The following is a 27,987-nucleotide window of genomic DNA, read 5'->3' as shown; positions in this document are numbered from 1 at the left end:
AATTATATGTATCTGGAGCAAGACCTGGACCTGGGGTGGCCACGAGCTTAATGCAAGGTTTCATCAGGTTTACCTGTAACTCAAGATCATCTAGAATTCCAGACCATTTTAGGCATGTACAGTGTGACTTCTTGCTGGTAATTCATTGTAGGCTTCATGGTATTTACAGATTTTTTGAGGAAGCAAAAAAGGCTTTCTGATTGCATTTGATAATTGTATACATTTTGCCATAAGTGTGGATGCCTGGCAGCAGGTTAGTGAGTCAAGATAAGAGGTCTGGGTGAGTTTCATGAATGCAGATGGTGCAGAGCCAGGATGGATGGTAGTGTCTTGTGGTGAACTACTACCGCCGTGTTCCAAAGCATATTGTGCCATCTGGATTGTTATCATTTGAAAATTTCTTGGTTTATATGTCATTAAAACATTTCTAAAGCTTTACTTTATTTTTATACCAATCTTTCTGCTAACTTTACAGCTGAACAAATATAGAAACATTTGGATAATTGCTTTTAATACTTGCATTAGCTTCCGTCCTTTTTTTTACAAAGGATTTTTCTTTGACAATGTCCCAGTGTCTTCTATCTTTCCTTCCACAGATACTTACATAAATGAGTTTGCTCAAGATAGGTAGATTTTGTCCTGTTAGAAGTTTAGTTACAAAGTCTGTATCATTTAAGTACCGTGTTTGTCTTTGAAATAAACCTGGAATGACGTCTTAATGCAGCTTAAGAGGTGCACAGGCTTTGAGATGGCCTTCTACACCCAGCTGTATTTCATCCAGCTTGTTGTTAAGTAAAATTCAAGTAGAGCAGAGCAAAAAGTGGGCTATTGCCTGAATCACTGGTAAAATTGAGAAGCTTGGGGTAATTTTTTTGACCAATGACAGTCTCTTTACATAAGGATGCAGTGGCAAAATAGGAATATTTAAGGCGCCTGTAATTATTTGGGAAGGGTGCATTTAGGGTATTAACATTAATAGATTCATATTAATGAAGTCTAGCGATAAGACAATTACTGCATTGTACAGCCAAGAGCAGCCAGCAAGCAGTGTGGTTTTAGTTGTTATCCTGACACCTTTTAAGTGTTCATATTGCACCTTCTGCAGAAGAAAGCAGAGGATGAGGCAGGAGCCTGGGAAGAGCAGCAGTAGTCCTTGCATGAGAGCTGCTTATCCAGCAGCTACAGCAGGAGGGAGAGGTGATGGTGGAGCCTGGTTCTGGGTTTGACGTGATTGCTGGGGACTGGTGTCTGGTATCACCCTGGCTTTTCTAGTGCAGCCACCTCTGACACCAGAGAACATAACTTTTGCATGGAAGTGTGCTTACCCAGTCCGCCCTAGCTTTTGTCAACAGGATTTTCGGTCCTAGCTTTTGCCAATGGGATGTGGGTTGATGTAGTAAGAAACATGATTTTAACTTGGGAAGGGAAAAGATGAGTGATTTTCTACTATACTGAGGGTTACACTGAATAGATAAGCACTTTCTTCTGTTAAGATTTAGTCCCATAGGATTCACAACAGGCTGCAACCTTGCTCTGGGAAAGACCTTTAGGCTACAAACCTGTCTTGCTGCTTGTGACTCGGTTTTTGCAGTTAAAACTTAGTGCAATGGCCATTGGTTTTGTTGGGCCTTCCCCCCCCCCCCCCTTTGATGGCTACTTCTGTAACGTACATTTCTGCCTTCATAATGTTTTAAGGAAAAGTTTCTCATTATCACACAAAAAAGCCAGGCAGCAACTTCTGTGGAGTGCTGAATATGAACAAACTCGATACTAACAGTCACCTAGTCGAAAGAAAGGGATGGAGGCCTGTGCCTCAATGAAAATTTGTTGACACTTCTTGAGACTTGAATATCCCAAAGACCTCCTAAAAATTCACCACACACAAGTATAGGATTATTTGCCAAAATGCTTTGCCAAAAGATTTTGAATTATGAATGACGCAAAACAAGCTGTAAACTGTTCACTGACAGATCACAAACAGAATGAGAGGCTAAATTTGTGCACTATAAATCCGCTATAATTTGTTTACTCAGCTTCAGCCAGTTTATAGGTTGTGCTGGAAATCTGCCAGGTCCTGGTACAGCTGAGGCTCCGTAATTCAAGAAGAAACCTTGTTACCGCTTATGATAAGAGGTTCTCAGTACTCCTCGTGGTGGAAAGTCAAATGAAATGAAAGTAGATCTTGATATACTCCACACTGAATTTCAATACTACTTGTGGGCAATTAGGTCAAAACATCGTCACTGGATGTGTGCCACCAACACAGCCTGCAGGCCAGGCTGAGGGGGTAGTATCCTATGTCAAACACTAATGTCCAGGAAAGAGTGATGATACCCACAGAGAAGCCACAGAAGCAAGAGCTTGACAACAAGGAGCGGATTGAGAGGTTTCCTAGAAGATTATTACGGGGCCATGTGACTCAAGAAAGTCTGTGACCACAGACTGTTGAGAAATTTCTCTTTATGCCCTTGAATCATGCCTGGCTTCTGCACATGCTGGAGAACAGATTGCTGATAACACAGCAGAGGGCAGCAATGCAAAATGACCCTTTGAGATTCCACGCTCAGTGTATTTTGCAAACAATAAACAGGCACAGGGTAAATAAAACATAAAAAGACCAGACCAGAACCAACCCTGAATAGATCCTCTAGGAGTAATCCTACAAAAGCAGAACATTCAGGCAATGGTACAACTTAGAAAATGTCAATGTAAATATCATCCTTTTCTCCTTATTTTCAGCCTTAAGCAAATCTTCTGCTAAAAGAGTGGAGGTTTTTACTACAGACATTAGGAAAAGGGGTGCCACAAATCAAATTGCCTTGGGGCACCTGGAAGCCCAGCAGTTTAGTATTGTGCTGTTGCATGAAAAATACCCTGTGGAAAAGACTGTTCATTTCCATTGTCTAAGCAAAAGACATTCATAGCAATGAGAAGCAGAAATTCAGTATTTAACCTCCTTGCACAGTAATTATTGAAGAAGATGTTAACACAGATGACCAGCCGATGCAGCCTCCGTAGCTCTGGTGGGTTTTGTGGCCATTTGCTAGGAGCTAGCCCTGTGTTGTTGCTGTGCCCTTAAAAATCCATTATTTTTAATGAGACAACACCCCTTGGTTAATTAAAAGAAATCAAGTTTATTCTAACAACCTGACAAATTTTGAACTGCTAAAGTTTCAAAACCACTCCTGTGTCTAAACCCCAGTTTTTTAGGGTTAAACAATTTTCCATGAGTCAGCTAAGAGTAATCTGCTACAATCAGAACTCTGGATAATGACTGTATTTCAGAGGTACATTATGTGCACTTTAAGCAGATAAGTGTTAGAAAACTAAGTTGAAATAGCCTTCTTGTGAACTGTGCTAATACAGAATGGGAAGGGTGGTCTAACTGTGAAACGTGAACAAAGGGGGAAGAGAGATCATTGGAAAAGCTTAATTCTGAAATGGTAAGCGTGCGTGAGGGACGCAGGAAGACAGAATTATTACTGTGTCCGAGCACTTCATGCCCTGCAGAAGCAAAGAGGGTAATTTGGATCCATTTTCATTTACCAATCATGCCTTTTGAAGTGATGGAGTTTGGCAAGGTTGTTTATGACTTGTTTAACAATTACTAAATGAGCCTTTCTGGTAAAAAAAATCAAGCTGCCTGTGAAATGGACTCGCCTTTCTCTCAGACACGACTGCCGTTTGATTGTACTGGATTAAATGATGTCTTGAGACTGGCATAGCCCTCAGAGAACTGTCATTTACAGTATTTAACATTTATTCAATGAACAAAGATTATGCTGATCTAGAAAACCGTAAGCAAAAAAATCCTGGGTGATTATAAAGATAAGCATACCAGTATTTGATTTGGAGAGCTCTGATCTGTCTGCTCTGACATGCAGTGGAGATTTACACTTCTTCCCCAAATGTTCTTTTGGAGATATTTACTGTACCTACAGCAGGCTTTGCTGAAGCTGCATTCTGAAGGATACACGTAATGTGATTTGAAATCAATGAGATAACTCCAGTGCTTCATTTTAAAGATGAAACTTTATGAATTTTAAACAAATTCTAAGTAAAATGCACTCATGCTGCAAATGTTTTATAAATTGTTCCCAATGTTATTTTGATTGGATGGCAACTTGTTAGCATCAGTATTTCCCAATACATTTGTTTCATAATCATATGATGACAGAGGCAAATGATGCTTGTTAAATATATACATTGATATATTTTACTTTCTGTTGCTACTTGAGATAATCTTAAAATACATGCCTCACCTTCAGATGCAACAGCTGTTTTGTTTTGTTTCTTTTTAAGAGCTTCAGCCCATATTAGATTAGTCAGTCGCTGGTGTTATGCAGAAGCTGTCTGTATTTCAGGTTGCTAAAACAAAGAGTATCTTTTATTTAGCATATTAAAGTCAGCATATTAAAAAATCAAGCACAATATAATCTTTACAATATAAAACGTGTGAATCATTTGTACTTTTTTGCTGTCAAATGATGTTTGACAATCATCATATGATAATGAAATGTATAATTAATAGTAAAAATGCCAACATCTGTTGGCTTGCTATTACAGACTGATTCTAAGTGTACTACTTGGAATATGTCATCATTAACTTAATTAATATTAAAATCCTTTAAAAACAATTTGTTTTCATTAGTTGCTAATTTAGGCAGGTAGAAGGCATAGAGAGGAGGTTCTGGTTTTTTCCCCTTTGTCAATGACTAAATTTCAGGAACGCTTTTAAAACTGCTAAATTAACGGACATGCCCTATTAGCTGATGAATCCAGCTAGATGCATGCAGCTGTTCTGCTGCGGTGGAGCCAGCCTTCGCCTCGGCCAGGGGTGCTGCTGCAGGGGGGACCCCACTCCTGGCATCCTGCTCACCAGCCTCTTCAGTCCTTCCTTCTGCTGTCTTGCTGCCAAAGTAAAACCCATCCAGGTGCTGGTGTAGTCCGTAGCTGCGATCTGCAGGCCCTTGAGCTAATTTGGTGCAGTTGCACCGTGTACGTTTGTACCCTGAGATGCTCCTTCTGGTTGAGGAGAAAAGGTTCTGGGGTCAGGCTCCCCTGGAGGCCTGAGCAGAAACAGATGCCTTCACTGAATGAAAAAAATTACGTACGCTTATGGAAGATGTAAAGCATATATATGTATACGTACACATACAGAAGAAATTCCTGTTTCTGCTCTCGTGCCATCTGCAGGGAGGTTGTCACCTATGGGACAAACTGTGAGGGACTGCAGGAAAGCAACCCAGAAAGCAAGCCTGCCTATCTTTTAACATGCAAATTAAAGTCATCCTCCAGTAGTCTGAAAACGCCCTAGGGATTTACAGAGGCCAGCTGAAAGCTGCTAAACTGCTCAGTAATGGGGGTGAAAACATCTGGCCCTGGATGAAGATCTCCCAGTAACATCCGTTCCTCTGGTCACAGCTGAATTGGGAGGCATTTTGTCATTTTGGGGCTTGGAGTCTGTTGGTGGTGTGTGTGCCTGTAGCCTTTCTCTGAAAAGTCACGTTGTCTATTGAAAACAGCAGAACCAGCAGCTCAGCACAGAGATGCCGTTTGTCTCGCCGCAAGAAATGTAACTAAATGTTTGTGATAACTGATAATTGTTTTTAAATAATCCCTACATTTTTGCAAATAATGGATATTGCAAATTTAGAAAACTTGCAAATTTCCAAATCCAAATAGTAGGAACAATGCATACAGCAGAGATTGATTACATTCTTCTTGTCATGCAATTAAAGCTGTCTACAAAAAGTGCCAGGTTCTCTGTTTTCTGCCTGGGAAGGTCTTCAGCTGAATTAAGTGAGAAGCCACATTTTTTTCACATCCTTTTTCTCTCGTTAGATTCTCCATCTCTCATTCTAAGCAGCTCTGCTTTAGTGAATGCAAGGGAAAGCAACTATTGCTGGGTTTGTGGAGTTACAATATACAATTGACAAGTTAGAATTAACAGATTGTAAAAATACACTAATTATAAAAATGAAGGAAAAAAGGAAAACAAGCGTTTATGCTGACATCAGGGATAAGACAGCTTTCTTCAGTCCACAGTGATGTTAAGGAAATGAACATCATCAGTGAGCTTTTGTACGTAATTTAACAAGAAGAGCAGTGCCATATTTCAGTATGATCTGTAGTAGTTTGTCTTCTCTAGTACCTTCTTTTTTGTAGCCACCTTCTATCTGCAGCAGAAGGAGGCTGATACCTGCTCTGGTATGAAGATGAAACTTTCCAAGCTAACCTGGTTCACATTGGTTGGCACAAATTTGGGATTGCTCCCAGGTGTAGCTGAGCTGGCTGACCTGAGGGAGCAGCAGCCTCCAGGGGAGGGAAAGGACCAAGAGGTGGTATGGGCTGAGGGCTCCCTTCAGCCAGGAGGACTGGGACCTATATGCCTCCCAAATTCTTTCAACTGAATGTATCCATCCAAATGCCTATGGCTGAAGTTGGGTGAGATGAATCACATCGTTTGTCTTTATCATTCATGTGAAGAGTGACTCATTTCTTCGAACACCACTGGGAGCTGCGTGTATGCAGCCAAGAGAAGTTTAAGACCCAAATAATTTGTAACGGCTTTTGTGAACATTAAAACAGCAAAAAAAACCCAAAACCTGACACTAAAAACAGACAAAAGAAATGGATGCAACAAGCACCTTGCTCCCAGGCTTTGTTTTCACGTGAACAGCTTCTTTGTTGTATGATTTGTATGTGGCAGTGGGATGAAATAATATAGTATTTTCAGGCAGGCTGGTGCTGTGTTCTGTGTTATTAGCAGCAGGCCAGAGGTTTGGAGTTGGTTCCACTCCAGAAATTTTTAATACTGGATCGTAATTCAGTCCTGGATATAAAGATTGCCTGATTCAATGATTATTGAAGCTATTTACTTTAATGAACTTTGGAGTGGAGTTTTTATATAAAAATATGTAGAAGGAATTTCTTCTTTTTCTCTTCTCCCTTTTTTTTTTTTTTTTTTTGCATTTAGTTTGGTTTTTTCCATCCTGATTTTTAAAAAATCACAATTCTGGGCACATATTCTTTACTGCCTCCAGCAGTTTGTTACAGCCTGCCTGCAAGAACTTACTGTTCGCTCCAGGCTGCCAGTTGAACTGCTGTGGCAATGCCTCTCTCCTTCCTTTCAGCCAAAGTAAATCCTCGCTATGCAAAATGTGCAGACTTGAAGGGTTAGAAGTGAGAGGCAACTGTTGAAGCTCAGCTGGCTGATCAGAGTAAGCCATTACCTCCTCAACCAGCAATGGAAACCTGTCCATACCTAAGTGAACAGACCAGAGACAGGCTGAGGAGATGCGATTCTCCCTTTGCCAAACCAGGTTAGTCCCTTTTCCCTCGGGCTCCCTTCCATCACTTCATTCAGGTGGGAGCAGCTTGGTATGCAGCAGTTGATGTTGGGATTACTATTGTTCCAGTATATGTATAATTTTTAAAAAATGGAGAAACTAAGACTAAAATTTGTAAAACCTCTGGTATTGCTAAATATACTTTAGGCATATTTGATATATAACCCTTTAAACAGTTTAGCCTAGAAAGCATGCTCATTTCTAATGAAGATGAGCACCTGTCGCGACGGAGGGAAGACACAGTCACTCAATATGAGTGATCAGCAGACTTCGTTTATTGTCCCTTACAGTCACCTTTTATGCCTTGTTATAATTAGCTCATACATATTACAAAAGTTAAGCTCATTATTGGTTAGTTGCCTAAATACCAAGCCCGCCCCTAGTTTCTCTTCTGTAGTTATCTGTTCCCACCTGTAACATTCTTTTCCCACCGCGATCTTCCTGTTATTGTGTAACAAGGACAGCCAAGGATAGTGTATTTTGCTTTACTTCAGATAAGCTGAGAGCGATGTGCATTTTTGTCCAGCCAGCTGGACTATGTCTATGAGACCTTTTTCAGCTAGCCAGTTATCCACAAGCACCCTTTAGCTGACCACATACTTCATGCAGATGAGATCAACAATATTTACTGAATTGCAAAAACTGGATAAAAACAGTATTCTACAGACAGATTGTACTGGGACTGCACCCTGATACCATGGAAGTCAAAATCAAAATATACTGATTTTAATGGGAACAGGTTCTGACATTTGAGAAACAGGAATAAGGACAAGGCCAAATCTTCTAGGTATTCTTCAAAGTATAAATATTATAAAATATAACACATACTGTAAAAGATTAAAAAGGTAATACCATTCCTGCCACAACTGTATTATATGCTATAGCAAGTGGAATACACTAATGCAAATACAATACTTCCAGTGGACCATGTATTCTCTTTATCTCACGCATACAAGAACTGCATATGCCTAATAATCTGTGCTTTCTTAGTGTGAGGGAAAATGTGTATGGTCTGGCTTCTTTTCTTGCAGAGAATCTATCCATTGCACTTCTGCCACTATCATTATTGCTTGTCTATCAAGTTCCCATCATGAACAATGCAAGCAAAAGGGCTTTTTATTTCTACATTCTATATACAGAACTCTGCACCCTCTACTCTTTTCGTAGTCCAGTTAAGATTGTTATATCAGATACTATTGTTTAATCAGTGATTGAAATGTAAGTAAATAATTTTTTTCCTTTGTGCTGTTAATGGTTGTAGTGCATCTTTGCAGAGAGTTTTAGCATTTTAGAAGCCAACAGTTTCTGTGCACAAGTGGAGCATTGCACTTTGAGGAGGTATCAATAGAAGTCTGAGGATGCGTTATAAAGCTTCCAGGAGGTCTGAAGGAGAAAGACCGTCATCTTAAAGGTCTTTCCCAACCTAAACAATTCTGATTCTATGAGGGACTGTAGCCAGTTGTCACAGAAGGAACAGTTTAGGTCAGGTTGCTTAAAGAATTGCCACCAAAGGGTTTAGTGAAACAGGCTTAATATGAAGTGTGTGGAAATGTGACTATACAAGATTTGATGGTAAGGTTCACTATTACTTACTACATGGAGTAAATGCACAGACATAAATCAAGCTGAAATCAAGCTAGAATAGAGTTGGAAACAGCTTGTAAAGATCAAAGGCATAAAAGGGTAAAGGAGATTTCTCCATTGAGTCATGAGGTTTAGAGTAGACCCCTTTGCTTTCTATATCCTTGCAGTGTTTAGGTGCAGCTGGATCCAATCTTAGTCTCAGACCTGGTCAACTGTTTGTTTCTAATAGGAGAGATACAGAAAGTGGGGTAGAGAATAAGGGGGGCCCTTCTGCTGAGTCACGAGGTTCAGAATAGACCCCCTTGCTTTCTAAATCTCATAGTGTTTAGGTGCGGGTGGATCTATTCCTCGTCTCAGACTTGGACAACAGATTAGATGTAAAGTGGGGAGAGAGAGAGGGAGTGTTCACAATTCACATTTATCCATAAGATTTTAGCAGCAAATCAGTAAAATTTGTTTTAAGTCACAAAAGTTACCTAATTAACCTAACTACTTCAAGCTTGCAATGTCTATTACAGCAAAGGTATATCTATTAAAAGATCCCCATAGGTTCAGTGAAATACTCAAGTCTAATGCCTTGGCATTCTGTCAGGAGCACTCTGGGGTTGTCAGGAAATAACTGATTGTCTCCATTCTTGTTCCCTGCTTCGACCAGGCAACGGGAGTTCCAGTACGGACAGAGCCATTCTCTGCCTTAGCTGAGTAAGAGTTACTGGTGCAGTCAAGGGGTGCTTAACCGCCCAACTCATTACTCAAGGCACCAAGGCCTTGCTGGCAGCTCCACGGGTCGTGGAACCCCCTGGAGAAGGGGGAGCAGTGCACCACCACACCAACAGGTCAGGCTTCATTTGTGGGTGTTTTGCAAACTGCCTCAGATCTCCAGATTCCAGTGTCCTGGCAGTTCCAGATTATTTGTATGATTGTTTTATTTTTCTTTTCTGCTGCCTCATACTGGTCTAAGATTTCTTACTGTCTATATATATACTCATACAACCAAAAACCCGTCAGTGTTCAGATGGAATCATCCAAAAGCATACATTTACTGAGAATTCTCCTGTTTGCCAAAAGTTTTGCTAGGGAGCCAGACATTCAGGTGAGTAGGGCAAAGTGGACAGCCGTGCCATAGGAAATCTGCATTGCCTCTATAATATCACATTCCATCAGTGTTTGCAAAATACAAACCATTTGTAGCTCTGTAGCTCTGCCCTGAACACACAGCAATTCCCAACCAATGCTGTAGAATAAAACGCAGCAATGGACTAGCAGCTAAGATTAGTAATTTTGAGAATAACTTCACCCTGCAGATCTTTCCTGTAAGATTTTCAGATCGGGCTCCCCTGGAGGCAAGTTTGCAGTATGATTGTGGTTTTCCTGGTAGAAACTATGCAATATTAAATTAAAGGGACCCCCAAATGACCCACTCCCACTCTTGGAATGCCCCATTACCCCATCCTCTTCTCTCCCTCCCAAAGTAGATGCAGCTCATATATTTCTAATGCTGAAGGTATTCAAATTGACGACACCAGTTTTCTAGGGCTTTTAGGAATTACCTGTGCTCTGAAAGGAGTCAGATCGAATGCTTAAGTGGCAAAGGTCCAGCTATTTTGAGAGATGACGCCAAGTCCTACAGAGAGGTGGATGTGAACACCATCAGGCAAAGCATAGGCACATCAGGGAGATATGCTAGTAGCAGGCAAAGTTTCTATCTGGCATCAGCAGTGTGTGTTGCCCCTCAGTATCTGGGCTCGAGGAATGAATCTTAATTCATCTGGTAGTTGAAAGACCCCCCTTTGATCAAATTCTGAAAACCACAATCCAGTAATAGCTGTGTGGGTAGATGAGAGGTTAGACGTGCATTAAAATAAGATTTCCTGGGTGTTTTGATGTTTCATAACAAAAGCAGCAAGTGTAGCAAACCACATCAAACTTGTACAGCTGAACCAATTAAAAACATTGGCAAGTCATCTGTGCACTAAAGTCCCTAAAGGTTAGTGAGGTGAATTATTTCCTCCTGGGCTTTAAGGACTACCACACATTGGAGGACGCTGGTCGATCTTCATAAACAGGATACATACTAAGGATATTTTCTGTACATCTGAGTTGGCATGGCAGCACGGATCTGAAAGCAGAGGCAGGAATAAGGAGTAACGAGTGCCAGTATTCATCACTGTGGATTTATTTATTGCTTTGCTAGGCCAATGCACGCCCTTCCCATGAAAGTGGGAAGCATTCATCATCTCCTTTGTTTGACAGAAGATATGAATCTGGTCTAAAAACTGCTTAAAGGAAATTATTTTTGAGGATTAAGTAAAAAAAATATCTTGGTTTGGTTTTCATCAAGGCCACAGCTATGCCCACAAATAGCTAAGTAGAATAGCGTTTAATTGGGCTGTAACTGACAGCACATTATATTCCCCTCGCTCCAAAGCTGCATCTTGGGCTACTTGCTTCTGATTCAGTCACACACATCTAGCTTACGATTGCTATTCAAAGATCAGATAAAACAGGTAGCATTGCCGTGGTTTTTGAGACTAAATTTTGTGATTACAGTTTTCCTGAGAGAGTAATATTTTCTATGTAAAGTATACTTTACAATGTATTGGAATTTAACTACAAAGATATACACCTTCATAAGTACAGGCTATTAAAACAATTTACTAGTATGTCAACAAGTACCAATATGTACATAAAAACAGAATAATTTGGTTTGTTTTAATGCACTGAGCCAATCCAGCAGTGTACTGTCAAGTGCTGTTGAGAATCACTTTGCACTAACAGGATGACATGACTGGAATCACATTCACTGCACATCTTAGTTCTGCTGAATGATCCAGAGCTGAAGTGAATGACTGACACTTTGTGAATAAAAGAATAAAGTGATTGTGCCATTCACACTGCACTGAGGGTGAAAATTTGCTTTCATTATATTGGGTATTAAGATTCACTATATTAGAGTTCATTAAAGTAGGTGGGAGAATGGGACTCAGTGAATAATTAACAATAAGTCATTCATCGGGGAAATCTAGGTTTTCCTTCTGCTTGTAGAAAATCCATAAGCGGATCACAGCTGTTTCAGAAGCACTTGCTATTCAAACCTATCTTAGAAATAGGATTTCCCCACACACACACACAATTCTTAGCAGTTTGGATTGATTGTGCATTGTCTTTGAGGCTATAAAGTACTTCTCAGTCATGTAGCATTGATTAGGTATAGTTTGTCATATAGGTACGTGATTATCTGTCTCCCTCCTAGCTGGATGTGTTTGCCTACTTTTCCAGAACAAATATTGGCATGCACACATGCGGATGTAATTTTTTCTTCACCAAAATCTCTTCAATGATGCTTTGAAGGCCATTTACCATAAGTACTGGTGCCAAAAATAATGAGGTTCCTTGATTTTCTATGAAAGGTAACAAAAAAATCTGGCATACAAGTAAATCAGTTTGAAATAGTGACAATATTGGCAGAGTGTTTTTTGCGGTATTTCACTTTCTTTACTAGGTTGTATTGATGAATATTCAAATTTGAAAGAAATTAGATAGACAGAGAGACCAAACAGTCAAAAACAGCAAGTGTGGCACGCAAGATAGGCAACAGATAGCAAACATCCGCAGTACAGTTTTCAGTGCTTTGCTGCAAAAGGCATATTTTGAATACTGAGACCATGGTGGTACTTTTCACAACACTTTTTTGTGTTTATGGCTCCACTGAAGTCATTTTGCCATTAAGTGCTGTGAGATCAGTATGTTGCCCAATACAATTGACCATTGTCCTTTGTACCAGCCCAGTGCACCGTGTTGTGCAAGCTTCCTCCTTCAAATGATAGGATCCCTCGTGCCACATATTTAGCTTTCCTCTAGTAGTAAGTGCCGCTGTCTGGTTTGAGATCAGTGGATTAAAAGCTTTACAGGAGTGCTGAGAATTATTATTATCTTAGTTATCACTATTTTTCAGAAGTATTTCCCAGGAGTGCAGAAACTCTGGGCCTCTAGATTGCAGGGTCAGAGAATGCTGAGTGCCTGACACTATAATAACAAGAGAATTCATTCAAATAGAGATGGTGGTGGCCTCCTACTAGTTCTGATAGCACTCAGGTAAAGGAAGGATGTCAGAGGATGCCTGTGGGAAGAGAGCCATCGCTAATCAAAAGCCATCCAAAAAGTCAATAAAATTAATTTCTCATTCACAGCCGATAGAGGGAAAGGTGCATTTACAGTAAAATACAGATAATGAATCCCATTAGCAAAACAGCACACACCTTACCCTTAAAAATACATAAAGCTGCCTTTGAATGCCTTTTCAGAGCTCGTGTTGCCGACAGTTACGCCTTAACCCTTTGGTGTGACACACTGGCTCGCACACCTGGCAAGTAGCGAGCGGGCTGCAGGCGGGGGGGTTGGGTTACAGGGAGCGGGCAATGCCGGGAAGTCTCAGCAGGGATGTCTGAATTATTTTTTTAAGAAGAAAAGCTTCAAATGGAAAATGTAACCCAATGCTTTCTAAATGCGGAGGCACGCTTAAAGAGCAGTGCTATTTGGTTTCTCTCTACTTCAGAGAAATGTAAATCCTCAGTAAATAAACCCTGCTCTTCAAGTGCCGAACAAATGAAAATGGCCGGATCAAAATTTGGAGAAGCTGCCGCTTGCGCTTTCCAAGAGCAGGAGGTATGGGGAAAGAGCCAAACTTGCTGAAGGAGAGCTAAAGCTCAGCCTCTGGCACCAGAGATTGCAAGGAGCTGAATTCTGTCCTTGGGTCAAAGTCGGTGGAGCCCAGATAGCCTGGGCGTAAGCTGAGAGTAGAGCCTCACCTTCCTGGAGGAAGATCAGAGCCCAAGCGAACGGGCGCTCCCCTGGCAGCGCTGCCTGCAGGTAAGGGTCCCGGGGGCTGCACGCCTGGCGAGCGGCGGCTCGACAAAACCGGGCGAGGGGAGAACGCTGGAAAAACAGAAAATCACTGGGAAGATTTTAAAGCACCTAATGCATGTGGGAGAATTCTTTGATGTTCTCGTGCAGTTGCGATCCCTAAGCGCAGGTGTGAGCACAACACGCTCCCCCGCAGCGGGGGCCGTCGGGAGGGCAGGGAAGTAAAGCTGCTGGTGAAACGCTTCAAAAACCCTGCTGGCTGGGACGTGTTCTTGTCGGGCTGTTTGCTGGAGTGTGATCAGTCTGCGGTCAGAGAGGTAGCAGGGGTGTGGGAGGGCTTGTGCAGAGCTGGTCAGGCCTCTTTCAACAAACAGTTTGGTTTAAAGTTTCTTTTTTCTTTTTTTTTTTTTCTGGAAAACTTCAGTCAAGCAAAAGCAATCCCAGCCCAGCAATTCAGCCGTGCCGGTTTGCTCTGAGGAGTCATTGGAGCAGAGACTCAAACCTGCATCAGTGACACCAAAGGTGAATGCTCAGACTTGCTGGACTGTAGAATCCATCTCTCATTTAGTTCAATGAATACTTAATTATTCCTACAAATTGTAAGAGCTCAGGAGTGACAGAGAAATCCTCCTGTGGAGTGACCAGTTCCTAGTAGCTAGAACACACACGTGGGATGTAAAAGTTCAGGTTTCACGTCCTCGCTTTGACCCTTTCTGGGCAGACTTGAGACTACATGAAGCTTACTGGCTAATTCACTGTCAGACCTTTTCTGTGCAATTTTAGGCAGAAAAAAAAAAAAAAGGGGCGGAAGATACATTCTTCCTCATACAGTAAAGGATCACTTGGAATCTCCCAAATATCTGATAGATAGAAAATCTTTTACACTCCCCATGCTCTAGGCAGGAGCACGAGTACATATTTATAGCAAGCACAAGTGCTTCAGGTGCAGGGTGGCTAGGACAAGTGCAACATCCCATCTTGCAGAAACCCTACTTACCTCTCTGGGAGAGACTCAGCCTTGTGCAGAGGGCTCAGAAAATGGCTTCTCTACTATTTGCTTCATCTTTAAAACCAAATAGGGGTTTACCTTTTTCACAGCAAGATTTTGCCCCCCCATCCCTTGCCCCGTTTTACCTTCAATAGCAATTCTCTTCATTATTTTATCTGCTATCGTTGTTTAAGACAAAAGTAGTTGGGGATTAAGACTGAAAAAGAAGATGCAGAGGTATGTAACAGTGCTACAAGGCACGCACAAACTGAACTTATTTGCATCCTCTTATGGTGCTTAAAGACTATTGAAAGAAGGCCAGAGGATGTCCCACAAGAGTAAGGGGCCTTTAGTGTATTTTTCATGTTTCTCCCACAGATAATTTGGAAGAAATACAGTGTACTTTTGTATGCCCCCGAAGTAAAATTACAACCAGCTGATGGAACTATCTCAACAGCAACAACAAGAGTCAACTCAGAAAGGCAGGGTTTTTTGCCAAATAACACAGATTGTTTATAATGAATATAAACAATTACACTGCTGACCAGATTCCCAGTACACTTCCATCCACAGAATATACAAAATACTGCTCTGGCACTGGTCTCCCAAATATTTGCCATATATTGAGCATTTTCAATGAATGAAATGCAACAGAGGGAAATCCACACCATGCTGTTCCTATTTGCCAGCATTTTTTGCTCCACATACTTATTTTGCCCTTTGTATTATAATCCTACATAAGCAACATGCTTCCTGATCCACCATGATCTTGCCCTAATTCTTTGATCTCACATTGATTTTTCTCATCTTCTCATGTAACAAGTCTAACATTGAGCACAGACGAGAAGGCAAGGGGAGATGTGGGAGCAGACATCATCACATTGCAGCTTCCTTGGCCATACTGATAAGTCTTGCTGGTTTTCTCCTTACCTCTTTCTCTGTCACATCTCGGTGCAGATCTTGACAACATGACCCGTCTTTCCAGAGCTGAGATCATATGTAAATTGGTGATAGTACAGAAGAAAGGCTTTCCACTGTAACATCCACCCAAGTGGACTGAGCCTGGACACCACCAAGCATTTATCTGAAAGCAGAAACTTAAGAGCTTTCTAGGGCACTGTAAAATTTAAACCCTCCTATGGGACAGTATTGAGGGAACAAAAGTATCTACAACAAACAAGAGAAGAATCTTGCCAAAGAAAACTCCTTTCAAAGGTCTAGTGATAGAAATATATTACGTATGATGTTAACACAGGTAATTTGCCAGAAAGGTCCATAAATCATCATTTCAATGGGTCATGAACTTCAAACTGTGCATTCAGCTCAGCAATTTCATTAGAGCAGAATAACCTTATTTCCATACAAAGAGCAGTCACGGTGCTAATTCTAAAGTAACAAATTGTTCTTTTGCTTCAAAACTTATTAGTACCATTACTGACAGATATAGGGGAAAAAAACCAAGAAAAGCTGTTGTCCACAGAGTGGAAGCTGAAGAATGATGAATACCATGGCCAACTCACTGCAGTTTTCTGATGGTGTCACAGGAATGTATTTTGCTGGCAAAAGATAAGTTGCATTATTTATTACTGGAGTCAAAAGCAAACCCTATGTATACCAGTTTGGAGCACAACTTCTGTCAACTGCTTAAACATTTCACTACTGTAGTTCCTGAACCACACTGAGATGCAGACACCCATCGCTCAGTAGTAGTCCACACCATGTCAAGTTGCATTATTCCTTACCCATAAATGCCCCTGACAAAGTTTTATAAAATAAACAAGCTGATGTTTCCCAGTTGCTCCCTGTATAAAATAATCATAGAATCACACAGAAGAGCTGAGGTTGGAAGACACCTCTGGACATCATCTAGCCCAGTCCCACTGCTCAGAGCTGGATCAGCCAGAACAGACTGTCAAAGGACTGTATCCAGTTGGGGTTTGAGCACCTCCAAGGACGAAGGCTCCACAACCTCTCTGGGCGGCCTGTTCCAGTGTTCAGTGTTTGACCATACTCACTGTACAAAAAGAGTTTTCCTTATGCTTAAATGGAATTTCTGGTATTTCTGTTTGTGCCCATTGCCTCTTTTCCTTGGGCACTGCTGAGAAGAGTCTGGCTCTGTTTTCTTTACATCCCGCTCATCAGGTAATTTATACACACCAGTAAGATCCCCCTGAACCTTCTCTTCCCCAGGCTGAACAAACCCAGCAATCCCCATGTCTGGCAGATGCTCAGAGACCTTAGTCATCTTCTCACTCCTTCACTGGACTCCGTCCAGTATGTCTATGTCTTCCTTGTACTGGGTACTCCAGCACTGGATACAGCACCCCAGACGTAGTCTCATCAGTAAAATACATCTGCTAACTACTGTGTTCTTAAATTGTATTCACATATAGTCCCACCTATCTTCCTTTTCTTTGCCTTAGAAAGCTGCTCTTACCTCCAGAATGTTTTTCTTGTAAGAAGCAAGAATTAGTTTAGCACAATTACGCAAAAGATAGCTTTTTTCTGTGATTTCCTCAAATCACTCCCACCAATTTTATCATGAGTGATAAGGATATATCTGACAGGTAAGTTCTGGATTAAAGCTGCCCCTGTCTTTATAGAAAGCTGTATCTCTGATGCTGCCCCATCATCCTACCCCTCTCCTTGCCCATTTCCAGCTGCCATCCCATTGGGGTCAGGCAGCCAGAAACAGGCTCTGAAGTTCTGCCGCTCATCTCAGCTAAACTCACTCTTAATATTGAAGAGGTTTCCCCGTTTTCAAGTTTTATTGAGTGCAGACCCCGCTGTGCACTTAACTAGGCTGCTGACGTTGACACTGACTTTCCCAGAAGCAGGACTGGGCCTGTGACGCTTTGATTAAAGTTTCAGCTAAAGACACAAACTCTCTTGAAAACAATGAGCTGGCAGACAACATTGAGTGCCAACCAATCAGTCAGGTTATTTTCTTGGGTTCCCTGTTCCACTGCACAGCCTTGGCCATAGCAAATATGAAACTAAGGATAAAGTACGATGCATTTGAATCTAGCCTTGAAAATCTGCAGCTACTGCAGCTGTGGGTGCCTTACCCTAACTACATCCTGTTTATAAACAGCCAGCACAAAAATGTCATTTTTCTGATTTGAAGCCATTTGCTGTAGCCAAATATGTATTTCACAACAACAAAAGCATCTCAGCCAGTTAGAATTCATTTCTCTACCCCTGCAAATAAATAGTAATCAACTTGCCCATTGGTGGCAGTTGCTCAGTTTGTATGTGTGGCTCCGTCTCCCTCCTGCTATGAATATGCAGATCCCTCCACTCTTATTAGTTTCTGAAATGCCTCTGCTCACCCTGCTTGCTGTAGCTGGCATCTCTGAGCTGTTTGGGTGACAATACCACAGCTTGTCACCCTCTGCTGAAGGCACAGATAACTTTAAAATGTACATACAAGAAAAAAAAAAACAAAAACAACAAAAACAAAAACAAAAACGGTGCCACAAGTGAAATAAAGCTGACTGTTGAATTTTGTGTCTTAGCGATGGATTTTCAAGGCTGAGAAAGAGTGGTAAAGAACACACCTCTTGCCCTTGTCTGTGAGGACTGGCTCAGGCAGTAACTGTCCCATGCCAGCCAGCCCAGCAGAGTGCGTGTGCAGGGCTGGATCTGAGTAAGGCACATTCTCAGAAAAGAAGTTTATTCAGTGTACGTGCACAGGCTCTTGCTCTCAGTATAATAGTCTGGCCTTCACAGCACTGGCTGGTGCTATGCCTTCTATGTTGTTCTGGTTTATTTTTTACTAAAAGATAGTTTAGCAGACTGCATTAAGTTCCAAAAAACATATTTGTGATACTAAGAAAAACCTGAATCAACAACTCCTTGTAGACTTATGTGCAGGCTGCATGAGCAGGTTTGTGAAGGGTGTGTACATGCTGATCTTGCAGAGATTTACATCTGAGAGTAACACTCCCCACCCCCTCTCCTCTAGTAGTCCCAGAGAAGTGGCCGTAAACCCACAATATCAGTTAACAAAACCATTACTGCGGTTTAGGACATCACTGCTTTACTTCCCCCAGTTACCAGTCCAGTGTCAGAAATTTCCCCACATGTATTCAGCAGAATGGTCTCCAAGACCTCTCCCTATTTTTCCTCTAGGCTGTGATGGATTTAAAACTATATTAGGTTTAAATCGTTTAAGCAGGTGGTTAAGCCGGCTGCCTGGTTTTGCCCAGAGAGTGCAGGGACGAGGCACGTCGTCTGCTCTGCCGGCAGAGTTACAGGGCAGCAGTGGTTGGCAGAGGGGCAGTAAAAAGCAGCTGTGCCTGGTAATGAGCATCAGCAGCAGGAGGGGCTGCGTCTGCCCAGCCTGAGCACCTGGTCCTGCACCAGCGCTGGTGCTGGCAGCCTGCTCTGCCGAAGCAGAGCCCCAGCGGCTGCCTGCGACAGGTTTGGAAGTCCCCTGGTGTATCTCATCGTAGGTCTGGAAACTCTGGTCTCCATCAGGAAAACTGCTCAGATCATTAATAATTCTAGCCTACGTCAGTGGGCCTTAAATGCATGCTCGAGGCTTAGCCATCTGCAGATGGAAGGGAACATGTCCAGGGAATTTAACTGAGCCACAAGACTTTGCAGTGAAGCAGCTACTGAACGCTCACACGGTCTTCTCCATCCACTCCTCGGTGGGACGCGGCGTCTGACAAGCAGGTGGTAACAAACAGCTTGAGGAAATTGATGCATCTGCTTTGTTAAGTGAGCATGTGTCTGAGCCCTGAATCCATCTTGCAATCAAGCTTTTAATAGGAAAACGTAATCCTGAAGATGATACATCTGAATGGGACCCAGTAAGAAATAGATTGAAACGTAGGCATGGTTTAGAGTGAAATCAAAACAAAAAATCAGTCAAAGGGCTGTGAAAAAGTCACACAGTGCTGAAAGCAATCATAATTGCACCAGTCAATTACAAAACTGTAAATTGAAGTTTGGGACTGGCCAATCTCCTGTCTAGTTTCACTTGCAAGGGTGAGTCTAGCTTGAACAAAGAAAATCAACAAGAAACCAAAGAAAAACCCTGGGAAGACATGGATCCAGTGTTTACATTGCCATCCCTCTCGCTGAGCTGTGACAAGAGGGAGACTAGAAAAACACGAATTGTAAAATACAATCTTCTCTTGCTATTCCCCTTTCAGGATTGATGAGTAATAAAAGCAATTAGCCAGAAATGTTTTTAAAACTTGTCAAATACATTATTTGACAAATATATTCATAAATCGTGTATCTAGTCACAAACTGTGTGAGCTCTGAAAACTACCTCATCATTTTAAAACAACTTGAAAATCTCATTTCATCCATTGATGAATCACCTTCCCACATTAGCAATAAACTGGCACAAGCAAGACGGAGACATTTTTATCCTTCACATCATATGAAGTGCATTTCAGGACACTTAACACTTTGCTGAATTTGAGCAAAGGCAAAAAAGGCGTATGTGTGCGTGTTTTGGGACGGTGGATGCACAGACGTAGGTTTGGGGCAATTCTCTACATCTGTGCAAGCTCCCGCTCTGGTTTCTCTGCAAGGACCCTCTGCATGGGGAGCTCTGGAGGCCCATAGGCACGCAGAAAGCTGAATCTCTCCTCTCAAGTGTTCCCCAGCCAACCTGCAGCTTCTGAACTGGGAAAGACCCCCTTAGTCCTTTGGGCACCTAGAAAAATGACCTGGGTTGTTTGGGTTTTTTAATTATAGGTCAAACTTTGCATTCGTATCAACAGCAACTTTAATCTTAAGTGGTCAGGTAGATCCCTGCAGACGGCTCATGCAAAGAACCTGTGTCACCAACACAAATGCATCTCATTTAGAAGAGGGTCCTCCCTCCACCCACCCAGGTGGCACTCATGGGGACTGAGAAGCTCATTGCCCTCCCATTCACCTCCCTCCCTCTTGCTGTAGGCCTTGAGAACAGCTGTATTTGATAAAAAGTGAGAAGAACTTTAAAATCCGTATTTATTTAACTGTTTGTGTAATTGTAAGAGTGCTTGCCCTGCACAGTTAACTGGCAGCGTTTTTCGGAGCTGGTAAATGCTTCATCTGGCAACTGGGGGCTTTTTTGCCTTGTATACTGCTCATGACCATGCATTGTCACTTAATTAGGCTGAAATTAAATAAACAGATCCAATCCGGTTCTCCAGGGTTATGGACTTATGTCTGTGTGCTGGACTGGCAACTCATCAGTGGTTGCTCTGCACTGCCAGGGGATGTAAACGGTGTGCTTGGTTTGGTGCCTACATGGCGTGCACTGAGCTGCTGCGTGCTCCTCGGGGAGTCCCTAGGCTGTGGCCAAACCCAGCTTCACCAGGTACTTCTCTCCAAGATAAGTTAAATTCTCAGTTCCTTGCAGTCTAAAATACAGTCATTCATGCTACATCTGGATCACGGTCAGTTCATGGTGCTTCTGTTACCCGTTCTCAGTAAGCTGGTTATACTTACGTGCTTCTTTTTGCTCAGAGTCAGTGACATTTGCAGGTGAGCTGGCTGGACGTGTGATGTCGTGGTGAGGGAGAAACAGTTCACAGAGATGCACTGGTTTTCACAGAAATTTCAGCTGGACAAGATTTTGATGTAGGAAGAAGGGAAAGAGAGGAAGAAAAAAGGAAAAGAGGTCCTTTATTCAAAACAAAATATTGGAAAGCATTGGGTTTGGTGCAGAGCTGAGTGGGACGCACTGCTAGCCCTCAGACGTTGCTGCAAAATGGAAGTATTGCCTGCTTAACCAGTGTCGCCATGTCACAGGCTGAGAATGTCAGGTCTGAGATGAAAAAGGAACCCAAGGCTTCCCACCAAGGTACACGCTCACTCTTGCTTTCTCCTGAGCATTGTTCCGGCTCATCTCCATTAATTCACAAGAAGCCATACTATATATATATATTAATAGACGACTTGGACTTGGAATTTATTTTGCAGGAGATTTTGTTATTGCCTCATAAACACAGAGCTCCCTTAAATTGTCATCAAAATACATCACCATAAAATTACTGAAGCAATAGAAGAAAAAAACATACAGCACTCTACACCAAATCCTGCATTGAGTATTACGCTGCTCTTCTGTGAAATTCACCGTTCTTGCAGGGATCTAACAGCTTTGCCATATTCTTTCACTGATACGGGTAGCCCAAAAGAAGCAATCATACTTTCAGCAAAGGTAATTTAATTTCCGTGGGACTGTGGGCTCCAATCTAATAGGACCATCTTAACTCTTCTTATATGCAGCCAGCACTAACTTCTGTTCTTCACTACTTGGCACCTTAGATAGACATTTATGTCTGAGTAAAGTAGCTGTAATTTACGTGTGAGCAAAGCAGGGCTCTCCATTTGGAAGCACTTTCCATGGGTGTAAATGACAAGCCCAAGGCAGCAGCAAATCCAGCCCAGGAGATACCGTTAGTCCATTTCAGGGAGGTGGGGAAAGGAGACTTTGATTATTGTGATCAGTACCGGGTAGATGTTAAAGGCTGTGTGACACTTTGCAGGAAAGGAAAACGTTGTCTGTGCTGAGCCGCGGTGCCTCGTTGCTCACGCCCGGCGTGCAGCACGCAGTGCGAGCAGGGAGCCCTGCGCACGCCGCGCCTGGAAGCGCTTCCACGGGGCTTCCTGCACCTCCCTTGGGAAGGGCTTGGGGAACCTGCCCCGAGTGCAGACACAGACCGTGTTATGATACGAGCGCTGCGATTCTCGGTAAATAAACTGTTGGGAAGTGGCAATACCAAATTAAATGGCAATAAAGCTTTTGTTGTTTCAGTTTTACGCAGGTTTCAAGACAGAATCTGTGATGAATGGCATTGTGTATGCTTGCACCAAAATAAAGAGGGTAGCATGGCATATAAATAAGTTTAGCATTAGACCGGTATTTTTTTCAAATTATGGCTCCCTAACAGAGTTTTACAGAAATTTGATTACGATTTTATTGCATGGAGGACTCTTTTGCATCTGTTTCACAGATACCCACCTTTTAGATTTTATTTAATTTGTATTGATTTTTCCTGCACTTCCATAAGCAGGCATCACACATCTGAGCACACACAAAAATGATTACTTAAGTGATGATTTAAAAATAATGGATGTACATTAGCACATGAATGATTAATTCCTTTTTCTGAGTACAAGCATCCAGGCTATGGCTGAGTAAAATATTGATGGTACAAAGGAAATGAGCTGTTTCTTAATTTAGTTTTGTTCTGGTAATGTGTAACTAATGTTGTTTCCTTCTAGCAGTATGCATTTAGTGACCCTTTTAAATTTTAATACCTAGTGATAGCTAAACTAATAGCTTCATGGGACATATAAGAGGGGATTTTGAAAAGATGCAGATAGAGTTTACATGCATTAATTTGAGACTGTCTGTAACACATTTCATACAAATAAGTACTACAGAAGAACCTAGATAAAGTCTCCACGCACAGGCTGGCATTTCACTCGAAGGCTGAGGCTTTTTTTTTTGCACAGGACGCATTGAAAGGTGGAGATTTCATCGTCAGACTCGTCTCCTGAGGCTGTGGCATACAAATCCCAGTTCATCGAGGCCTGATGCTCTTGTGACGCACTTGAGAGTGCGGGGATTTGTGAGACTAGTACAAAATGAGAGCAGGATTGCTCTCACCACCTGATACTTGGGCGTATGTTAACACTAAGTGTAGGGGGGACCTGAGCACTGAGATTAACCCTGTGCTGGACTCCCGCAGCCCAAGTCAGAGATACCTACATTGTGGTTTCTCACCGTTCCCACAGCTGCTGAGGTGTTTCTGGAAGCTTTTGCCACGACTACAGCATTCTGAAGTGTTTTCCCACATGTTTGCTGGGAAATGCCACCGTGGGGAGAAAGGCACTGAAAGACACACACTACTCACGTGGTCCTGCCCACACCTTCATCGCAGAGAGTGGCAGGCCAGGCTCACCCAGCCAAAACTCAGACCTGGTGCCCTGTCGAGCAGAGCAGTATGGGCTCAACACCAAAGAAATATGTTTTAAATACTCCGTAGAGGTGGCTGGGCAGCAATGCATGTAAGGACACAGGTTATGGTAGAGCACAGCTACAGGCTTTGACGTTCTCAGGTGGGAATACAACCTTGTTACTCAAGGTTGATCTACAGGCTGAATCCCTGGCATTGCCTACCCACTGCCCATCTGTTAGGTGGCACTTTGCCCACCGACATGGTAACGCGCCAGGTTTCATTTGAAGTAGGTACCTTCTAACAATGGGTTTAGAAAGCAGCCTGTTGAAGACAGCAACTGACACTTCTTTCTTCAATAGGCTATTTTTGGAATGAGAACACTGGCTGGCAGCAAGTGCAAAGGGCCTAAATCGGCTTCTGTTAGTCAGCTGCAAGAAAAAAATCCCATTTGCCGCAGTAACAGAAGGTTTGGGCTAAAAAGTAAAGCGATTCCTTCCATTTGCACTTGCTGGCCTCACATGGGTATGTTTATTGTGGCTACTTAATCCTACTTCACCAAACTGCATGGCAATTTGCAGGTGAGAAAGGAAAAGGAGGAAGAGGGAACAGTGTATTGCTTTTGAGACAGCAAAGGGTGCTTTTTTGTTTAATTTCAAACCATGACCCTTTGATATTTTCCACTGCTGCAATGGATATTATATGATAAACCTGCCAGGACATTTTATATGTAAGGAAGAGTTTGAAAAATACATTTCACTTTTTTGTTGTTTGTTTGGCAACTGAGAGAAAAGAGCGTTCTTTATGCAGTCCCAACAGAAATCAAGGCTTTCTGTCATCAGGTCTTTTTTGAAAGGGTTTTGAAGATCCTAGGGAGAACATAGGCTTTGGCTGTGTTGAAAGTCTATGAAGGGGTGTAGATCAGAGAGCAAGTTAGCGCATGCAGGTCTCCCTGGTGACATGCTGGATACAGGATGCCTGAAACATGGGCAGGGTGTAAAACCACACGGCTTTAGGAGCAGCCCAGATGGCCAGCAACCCCAGGAACACATGCACACGTGCTATCCTGATCCTTCTAGGAAGGCTTTTGAATCTAAATTGTCAGCCTGACATCAGCGCCATGACATTACTGATGGGCAGGAGTGATACACAATCCACCTCTCAGAGAGCTGCTGGCTTGGGTCTTGTAGTACGAAGTCGTATGGCCTAACATCCCTCTCCTGACATGTCCAAAGCTCACCTGAGCTTGCGTCCTGGCAATGTGACATGATAGGAGTCCGAGCTTGACCTCGGCTCTGACCTGCTCTTAAATTACCTGTCACCTGGCTGAGCATTGGACCATCTGCTTTCTCCCCCCTCTGCTCTGGTGTCTTCCCCCAGCTCCACTCTCTTCTCGTCGCTGCCAGGACAAAGTGCTGTCCCACCTGGCAGCACGCTCCAAGCCTGGGGCAGAGCCGGGGGACTTGCCAGGTGGCAGGGTGCCAGCTGAGCCTCTGCTTCATGCAGCCGCATCCCCCCTACCACATATGGGGAGTGTTTCTGTGTGGTCTGGATACAGGAGGATGCAGAGACGTTTCGGTCCCTCTCTGGTTTAGTGTTGAGCTCTTGGCCTGATGCACACGTGTGGCTAATGACGGCAGGGAGAGAAGGCACCAACCAGGCATTCCATGCCAGCATGCCAAGTACATATGCACAAAATAAACAGGGTTCTTCTTAACACAGGAAGTTCTTCAGGCAGCATCTGAAGTACTCGGATAAAATACCCAACTCTGAAACAGCTTTTGATAGGAAAGCTGAGAATAACCTGTAGTTATCTTTGGCTACTGGACAGTAGAGACTTTATTATAAAATGATTTATTTGCAATAACAGGCTGCTAAAATCCTGGCACCTCATTATGCAACTAATTTTAAAAAGTCAAATCTATAAAAGGAGCTGGAAAACTTTGGCTGGAGCCACAAGTGCTGTTTCTTCCATTGCTTCTCAGATAAAGAACCACTTTTCGCACCCTCTGCTTATCCACAAAGACACAGAAAAGGGGACATCTGTAGCTAACAGCCACGGCAGCCACGACTGCATCACTGCAAGCAGCAGAGGGAACAGAGTGCCTGCAGCAGTCTCTGGGCTTGAATGGAGATGTCACGGCTTACTCTTTTTTTTTTTTTTTTTTTTTTTTTTTTTTTTGGAGCCACGTCAGATAATAGTATTGGCGTTCCTACCTGAACCTGTTTTTCCAAGTCAAGCACCATCCAGGGGATTTAGTAGTAACTTGATGATCACTGGTTACTTCTTTGTTGTATATTTTTCCTATGTTAATTCTTCCAGTATGTGCTGCAACAAGATTTTGTGGGATAGAATAGGTGCCACTGCTAATTTATATTGCCTTGGATCCAAAGCGCTTTCTACACTTTTGACCCCACACACCCCTCCTCTTCTAGACCAAGCCCCCTCCCTGACAGCTCCTTTGCATGACTGTTTCCTGCATGACTTGTCACAGACAATGGTATTTCCCCAGACTCCCTGGAGCTTTGCATCACTCAAGATTAGTGGGCTGACATGCATAGTCATACAAGCAGCTGGCAGACTGTGATCAGTGAAACAACGTGGGGATGACATGGGCCACCTAGCTCCTTCTCACCTACCATCACCTCAAAGGCGAAAATATGTCATTTTACACCCATGAAAGAAAAGTAGTAAGAGATGTCCCAGGATCAGTAATATGAGGGTGGCTCTCAGACATGGTGCCCCATTTCAAATGTCCGTGGGGGGGAAGGAGTAGCAGTAACTCCAAAGGATCAAAGCCACCTGCACTCACTTTCACCGCTTCGGTTTGATAATGTGGTATCTAGAGAATAATAATTGTTTGTATTCACTCACTTTCTGTAAGTGGAAATTTTTCTTCTGCACTAACATGCAAAGCACAGAACAGAGAAAAGCAAACCTTTCATGGATGGCTCTGTTATGGTTATTGAATAGAAATCATGGCTACTCCGCAGATTTTTCAGCCCACAGCTAGCACACGAGAGTACACCAGATCTAGAAGTCATTTTTTCAAACAAACTGCAATATTAGATAAGGCCGTAAGTGTTGAAAAAATAATCAAAGGTGTCCACCTATGCCTCAAGAACACAATATCGTAGGCTCAAGTCAGATACTGAGATGTCAAGGGGCATACGCTAAAAAGAAACTCAAGTTAACGTGCCAAGTCCTGTCATAACTGATGGTGTGTGGGCTGTGAACTTTCTGTGTGTGTCACAGAGGCGTAAGTAAATAGTTTGATCATCTTTCCCCAAACCCAGGATGAGAGTCCACCCCCTTGCTGGTCAGGAATGCACAGGGGAAACGTGGTAAGGCTTTATTTCAGAGTTCGAGCAAACACAAATTTACAAGCAGTTTGTTTACCTTTCTATTCTTAGTGATTACTGGCATTAACTATTTTCTAAGCACCCTCCCTCCATCAGCCATGAACAATGTCTGTCTGATCCTTGACAAGTGTTTTACTGTCCCCCAGATGAGGCAGGTTTTTGGCTCCTGAGCTAGCGTCAGGCTGGACAGCTGCTTAGCTGTGACAGCCCAAGGAGCCACCTCAGGCTTGCCCAAGGGAGATTCAGACTGTACTAAATTACATTCTTAGAGTCTTATTTAAGGCCTTAATCCAGGGAGTTATATTTGGTGGGACAGCAAAGGAGCAAGGCTTACGTGTGTCTGTGGATGTGTCTGTGTAAGCCTACACATGCACGCATGCCCCATTGCTTGTTTTCTGTGATACTAAAACCTCCACAACCATAAAATGTCATCAGCCAGTACCTGTGGACTCACCTTTGTGCAGGATGGGATTGCTGATACACGAAGCCAAGCTGATTCGTGTTGAATTTTATGGACTCTGGAATGAGTAATAAGATACCAATCTATAGATAAACTAATCTGTTGGTATTTATAACCAGTGAGCAATTGCCTCACCCCTTAACTGCAAGATTTGAGATGTGGCAGTTACAGTAGATAGTAGCTTTACTGTAGCTCTGAGCTGTTTGGGAACCTGTATGATCAGCTGAGTTTCTAAGGGACTACTTGATTTACCTTAAAGAAAACACCAGTCTTGTCCTTGGTCATTCTTACTGACAGGGAGTCATTTTTCTTCTGGGCCGGGACAAAAAACATGTAAAATCTGAGCCCAGTGAAGTAAATAAAAAGATAAAATTATCATCTGTTCCCATCCCACATTATCTTGTAATTTACACATAAATAACAGTGAAATAATGGACTGTTTTCAGGCCTGTCCCTGTT

General features: G+C 42.6%; 1 protein-coding gene across 1 annotated transcript in view; it reads left to right on the top strand.

Moving 5' to 3' along the window:
• SEMA6D (semaphorin 6D) overlaps positions 1-27,987 on the top strand; it is a 139,744-nt gene that overhangs the window by 74,023 nt on the left and 37,734 nt on the right. The window lies entirely within an intron of this gene.

Source organism: Falco rusticolus, chromosome 7 (assembly GCF_015220075.1).
Source record: "Falco rusticolus isolate bFalRus1 chromosome 7, bFalRus1.pri, whole genome shotgun sequence".
In the NCBI taxonomy this organism is placed as follows: Eukaryota; Metazoa; Chordata; class Aves; order Falconiformes; family Falconidae; genus Falco; species Falco rusticolus.
This window is presented reverse-complemented; position numbering and strand designations above follow the sequence as displayed.